The sequence below is a fragment of the Giraffa tippelskirchi genome, chromosome 4 (genome assembly GCF_054371585.1).
Source record: "Giraffa tippelskirchi isolate mGirTip1 chromosome 4, T2T-mGirTip1v1.2.pri, whole genome shotgun sequence".
NCBI classification, from domain to species: domain Eukaryota; kingdom Metazoa; phylum Chordata; class Mammalia; order Artiodactyla; family Giraffidae; genus Giraffa; species Giraffa tippelskirchi.
The window spans coordinates 141,399,357-141,406,130 of NC_137278.1; the positions used below are offsets into that span (position 1 = coordinate 141,399,357).

Here is a 6,774-nt window from a genome sequence, read left to right on the forward strand (position 1 = left end):
CTTTCCCTTCTCCATTGATGAAGGCTAAGCCACAGGGCATTAACACCTCCAGATTTCTTAGTTACTCGAGCATGAATATTGAGAGAATTCTGTGATATCTAATGACTTGCCTAACAGAAGCCTTCCAACAGAAAGCAAGAGGTGCTCAGTGTTGGCCTGAGGCAATGTGCTGTCAGGTTACACTTGAAAGAATCTAGCTGAAGTCTTCAAGATAAGTAGTCTTCACAACTAAGATCAGAATAAAAGTATTAGAAGAGCTACACATGAGTTGTTACAATAGTCTATTCTCTGTGCCTGCAACTCACACTTCCAGTTTCCTTCTGTGAAGTCCAGTCAGTTACAGAATTCCTTTCAAGATGGTGGCCAGCTGGCATCTCTGCCAAGACTGAAGGTAAGAAAGTAGGTGAAACAAGCTGCCATCCCCAATGCTGCACCTGATTCCAAGGCCATAACAGACATTTTTATCTCCCTCCTCCATTACCAAATTTAGAATTTTCTCAGCTTCGACATGCAACATGGCTGATTTATGTTGTTTTCCTTCTGGAGTGAGCCTGACTTCTACCAACAAAGTTTGTGCCCTCGATATCCTTGTGCTTGGCAGTCTCGTTGCCAATCTTCTATCCACAATTTTCACTGGGCATGGTAGCACCAAGAGACATTCAGTGGGCATCTCCCTCTGAAGGTCCCTATTATGTATCTCCCTGACTTCATTTTGTAGCCAGAACCCTAGTTTCTCATGGTAAAAATCAGAATTAATTAACACTACTAATACAAAATGCCTTTCTTTGCCTTTTGTTATATTTCAGCACTACAAGTTTTCAAACATAACAATGTAAAGGTTACCAATAATACACTCAGAATATAACATTGAATATGGTAACAAAGCATTTATCAAAGTAAAAAATAATATATTTAGCAGCAGCAGGTAACATGTTATACTTTGGTAAACCTGACCTCAAACCATCACCTTAAAATACAAAAAACAAAACACGTGGCTGAACAGGTCTCAAAATACAAGGTTATGCTGAATAAAAATTTCTGCCCATGAACCATTTTAGAGAACTCTAATTTCTGTGATTACTTTTTATTCTATTTTAAATAACTTATATTTTTAATTCAATAAGAATTTGAAGGAAATACATGGGATTAATAATTTTTACCAAGTGTGGACAGAAATGTAAGAAATCTTATTTAACAGAAAAGTGGAGTCTTATCTATTGCATCAGTTATACCTATTCGGGATACATTTACTTATTCAATAATAATATACAATGCCTCCATTTATTTTGTACATATGTTGCAAACAGTTCTTATATGAATTTGCCTTAATCCCCACAATAATCCTGCAAGGTGGGAAACTGAAGGGTTATAGGAAGCATCTTACACAAAATCAAACAGTTACTAAACACCTAAGCCAGAATTCTAATGCTGTTACCTTCAAATCATCATCTGGAATAGCAAAAGAAATCATTCACTTTATAGATGTAAATATTGTTGGAAATCTATTTAGATTTGAATCTATTGGATTGTCTTTCTTTGACTCCAAGTCAAGAGCAGAGATATTATAAAGAACTGAGAGATAATTCACAAACTGTTGTTTTCAAACAGCTGGTTTTATATTATTCCATCATAGGCAGAAGCAGAAATCCACTTTGTGAGCTGCAAGTCAAGGTGCCTGATTTATTATAGTCGAGGAGTCATCATTTGACTTGTCACATTTTCTCTCCTGAGATTTTGATAAGTGCGTGAAGTGACACAACATGAAAAAATAGATGAAGCATATTTACTCCAGGGGCCACATTCTTACAACACAAGCAAGCAATTCTGGCAGCTTAGTCTTTGGAATCTGTTATTTTGTGGGTAGTTCTTTAGTCTTTCTGTAGGTTTTATAAGAATATCATGATATCTTTCCAATTAAAATTTTTCCTTACATTAGGCAATCAGTTTCTATAGTTGGCCATCAAAGAACTCTAAATTATATACAACTACAACCAGAAGTGATCATCTCTTTCTCTAAAAATCTATTGAATTGACAGTTCACACCACACAATTCAGCATCAATGTTCTCTAATTCCACCAGGAATGTTGCCTTCCTAGTTCAAGTGTGAACTACTTGGTCATTCCTATCATTATTATTTAGCTTCTGTCTTACAACCTAGCAAAAGGCTATGTACTAATTGATGGATAGACTTCAAAGACATGCTTTAAAAACATGCTAAGATGGATACAAGGCTTCCCAGGTGGCTCAGTGGTAAAGAATCCACTGGCAATACAGGAGACGTGGGTTCAATCTCTGGGTTGGGAAGATCCCCTAAAGAAGGAAATGGCAACCTACTCCAGGATTCTTGCCTGGGAAATCCCAAGGACATTGGAGCCTGGTGGGCTACAGTCCATGGGGTTGCAAAAGAGGTAGACATGAGTTAGCAACTAAACAACAACAACAAGGTGGATACAGTGATAAGGGATAAGAAGTCAGATAAGTCAGGGTTGGGAAATGAACATAAAGATCAGGGAATGCAAAAACAGAAAGTCAAAGCCTTCTCCTAAGATCCTGGTTCAACCCATTCATGACTATGACAAAAACACAGTTCTCTATCAGACAGGTATTAAGACTGATAATAAGTACATAAAAAAAAATCATGCTGGTCATGTCAGCTTGTGTTTACTCAAATCCCTTCTCTTCTACATGAGGAAAAGATACAGGATTATTGGATTATCATGACTCATGAGTGAGTCATGAACACAAATTTGCACAAACATTTTTAAAGTTACATACATCATTTTTACCAGCACTGATGACTACTGAAAATATTAAGAAAATTGGCAGGAAGAAATTATAATCTCTTATTAGATACTATAAATGTATTACTTTGAAGAGTTTCTAAAGTTGGAGTATAATGACCTATTTTCCTAGGCTTATAGAGTGTAAACAATTTATTTAATACATACAAGAAAACCTCAATGGGAAAAGGTGATTACTTTCAGTATATTTAATTGTTGAGGGAGTACTTATCATCCCACTAAGTCATTCTGACATATGTATTAAGAGTATTTTGTGGTGATTCACAAGGCATAGTTGTCCTCAGCCTGAATGTTGAGAAAACAAAAAGGAAGAAAACCCTTTCAGGAAAAATGTTTAGACTTTTAGAAAATAGTTAACTCTTCTGGTTGAATAGTGTAAAGGCTAATATTTTCTCCCAGCTTTTAGTCATATAAATGCATGCCTTTTAACAATTGCAAAAGGTGAGTTCACCTCAGATTGGTCTCATTTACCTTGAGGCGAATTAAATAAACATTACCTCTTTATGCCTACCGCTCTCCTCCCTCCCCATAATTTTCTTTGAAATTCTTTTAAAAACATGTTATTATGATAAACTATACACATGTAAAACTAAATTAAATATGTGTTTGAAACTTTTGCATAAGAAATATTTTCTGCAGCTAGTAATAGTCTGTGAAGTCATTCAATTTTGAAGGACATTCACAAACTCTACCCCCTACAAAACTAGATAAAAAAATTATTTGAGGAGTTAATCCAGGCATTGTGTAAACAAACACAAAAAAAATGGGAAGCAGGAATATAAGAAACAGGTCAGCTAAGTCTTATCCAGAAGTTAAGAAAAAAAATTGAAAAAAAAAAGAATATCATAAGTCAAGATGCTTGGAAGATTTCCCTTAGAGTAGGAAAATTTAACAATGCAAGGTTGCATGTATTTCTGTAGGCATCCAAATATATTACTTGATTCAACACAAAATATAATTTATATAGTAATATTGTATTACTGTTGATTGGGTTTTGGAATAAATCTACAAAAGATTGGAGACATAATTTTAGTGACTGTCATAAACCTTACCTATCAATAGAAAAACAAAAAATACACTATAAAAACCAGAAGGCAAATGGGGGAAAGAAAAAGAAAAATTAATAGATAAGATAAGTACACTAAATGTCCTTATGCTTTTGAGTAGGTGATCTAAATATACTGTATAACGCTCTTGGTAAATCTAAAAATGGCAACCAGGAACCTATTGGCCTTGAAACTTATGAAGCATGAGCTTAAGGAATGCTCACCTGCAAGGATTTTCTGAAAGGCATTGAGGGATCCCTAGCAGTTTTGCAGTTTTGTATATGTATGTTCAGTCACTGAATTATGTCAACTCTCTGCGACCCCATGGACTGCAGCATGCCAGGCTTCCCTGTCCTTCAAAATCTCCTGGAGTTTGCTGAAATTCATGTCCATTGACTTGGTGATGCCATCCAATCATCTCATCCTCTGTCGACCCCTTCTCCTTCTGCCCTCTCCTGACATCAGGGTATTTTCCAGTGAGTCAGGTCTTCATTTCAGGTGGGCAAAGTATGGAGCTTCAGCTTCAGCATCAGTCCTTCCAATATTGACTGGTTTGATCTCCTTGCCATTCAAGGCACTCTCAAGAGTCTTCTCCAACAGAGCAGTTTAGAAACATCAACTCTTCGATGCTCAGCCTTCTTTATGATCCAACTATCACATCTGTATATAACTACTGGAAAAACCATAGCTTTGACTACACAGATTTTTGTCAACAAAGTGATGTCTCAGCTTTTTAACACGCTGTCTATGTTTGTCATAGCTTTTCTTCCAAGGAGCAAGTGTCTTTGAATTTCATGACTGCAGTCACCAACCCAAGTGATTTTGGAGTCCAAGAAAATAAAGTCTGCCACTGTTTCCATCTTTTCCCCATCTATTTGCCATGAAGTGATGGGACTGGATGCCATGATCTTAGTTTTGTGAATGCTGAGTTTAAGCAAGCATTTTCACTGCACTCTTTCACCTTCATCAAGAGGGTCTTTAGTTCCTCTCCGCTTTCTGCCACTAGGGTGGTGTCATCTGCATATCTCAGGTTATTGATATTTCTCCTGGCAATCTTGATTCCACCTTGAGCTTCATCTAGCCTGGCATTTTGCATGATGTACTCTGAATACAAGTTAAATAAACAGGGTGACAATAGACAGGCTTGATGTATTCCTTTCCCAATTTTGAACCAGTCCATTGTTCCATGTCCACTTCTAACTATTGTTTCTTGACCTGCATACAGGTTTCTCAGGAAGCAGATAAGGTGGTCTGTTATCCAAATCTTTTAAAGAATTTCCACAGTTCTTAAGATCCAAACAGTCAAAGGCTTTAACGTAGTCAATGTAGCAGAAATATATGGCTTTCCCAGAATTCTCTTGCTTTTCCTATGATCCAACAGATGTTGGTAATTTGTCCTCTGGTTCCTCTGCCTTTCCTAAATCCAGATTGTACATCTGAAAGTTCTTGGTTCATGTACTGTTGAAGCCTAGCTTGAAGGATTTTGAGTATGACCTTACTAGCATGTGAAATGAATGCAATTATATGGTAGTTTGAACATCTTTGGTATTGCCCTTCTTTGAGATTGGAATGAAAGCTGACATTTTCCAGTCCTGTGGCCACTGCTGAGTTTTCCAAATTGGCATATTGAGTACAACACTTTCACAGCATCATCTTGTAGGATTTGAAATAGCTCAGCTGGAATTCCATCACTTTCATTAGCTTTGTTCGTAGTAATTCTTCCTAAGGCCCACTTGACTTCACACTCCAGGATGTCTGGCTCTAGGTGAGTGACCACACCACCATGATTATCCAGGTCATTAAAACCTTTTTTATATAGTTCTTCTGTGTATTCTTGCTACCTCTTCTTAATCTCTTTTGCTTCTGTTAGGTCTTTGCCATTTCTGTCCTTTATTGTTCTCATCTTTGCATGAAATCGTCCCTTGGTATCTCTAATTTTCTCAAAGAGATCTCTAATCTTTCCCATTCTGTTGTTTTCCTCTATTTCTTTGCATTGTTCACTTAAGAAGGCTTTCTTATTTCTCCTTGCTATTCTTTGGAACTCTGCATTCAGATGGCTTTATCTTTCCTTTATTCTTTGCCTTCCATTTCTCTTCTTTTCTCAGCTATTTGTAAGGCCTCCTCAGATAACCTTTTTGCCTTTTTGCATTTGTTTTCCTTGGGGATGGTTTTGATCACTGCCTCCTTACAATGTTACAAACCTCTGTCCATATTTCTTCTGACCCTCTATCAGATCTAATCCCTTGAATCTATTTGTCACTTCCACTGTATAATCATAAGAGATTTGATTTAGGTTGTACCTGAATGGCCTAGTTCTTTTCCCTACTTTCTTCCACTTAAGTCTGAATGGAAGTACTTTGGCAGTAAGGAGTTCATGATCTGAGCCACAGTTAGCTCTCTCTCTCTCTCTTTTTTTTTTTTTTTCTGACTGTATAGAGCTTCTCCATCCTCGGCTGCATAAATATAATCAATATGATCTTAGTAGCGACCATTTGATAATGTCCATGTGCAGAGTAATCTCTTGTGTTGTTGGAAGAGGGTATTTGCTATGACCAGTGCATTCTCTTGGCAAAACTCTGTTAGCTTTTGTTGCTTCATTTTGTACTCCAAGACCAAACTTGCCTGTTGTTCCAGGTATCTCTTGACTACCTGCTTTTGCATTCTAATCCCTTATGATGAAAAGGACAACTTTTTTGGTGTTAGTTCTAGAAGGTCTTGTAGGTTCTCACTGAACTGTTCAACTTCAGCTTTTTTGGCATTAGTGGTTAGGGCATAAACCTGGATTAATGTGATATTGAATGGTTTGCCCTTGGAAAAAAAAATGAGCCGAGATCTTCCTGTCATTTTTGAGATTGCACCCAAGTACTTCATTCTGGACTCTTCTGTTGATTATGAGGGCTACTCCATTTCTTCTAAGGGATTTTTG

At 36.9% G+C, this 6,774-nt stretch overlaps 1 long non-coding RNA gene across 1 annotated transcript in view; it reads right to left on the reverse strand.

The window, feature by feature from the left end:
• LOC145546666 (uncharacterized) overlaps positions 1-6,491 on the reverse strand; it is a 41,338-nt gene extending 34,847 nt beyond the window's left edge. Inside the window, exon 1 of the long non-coding RNA XR_014083133.1 lies at positions 4,073-6,491. This is a non-coding gene — a long non-coding RNA (uncharacterized LOC145546666). The remainder of the gene's footprint in view (positions 1-4,072) is intronic.
• Between the last annotated feature and the right edge of the window lie 283 nt (positions 6,492-6,774).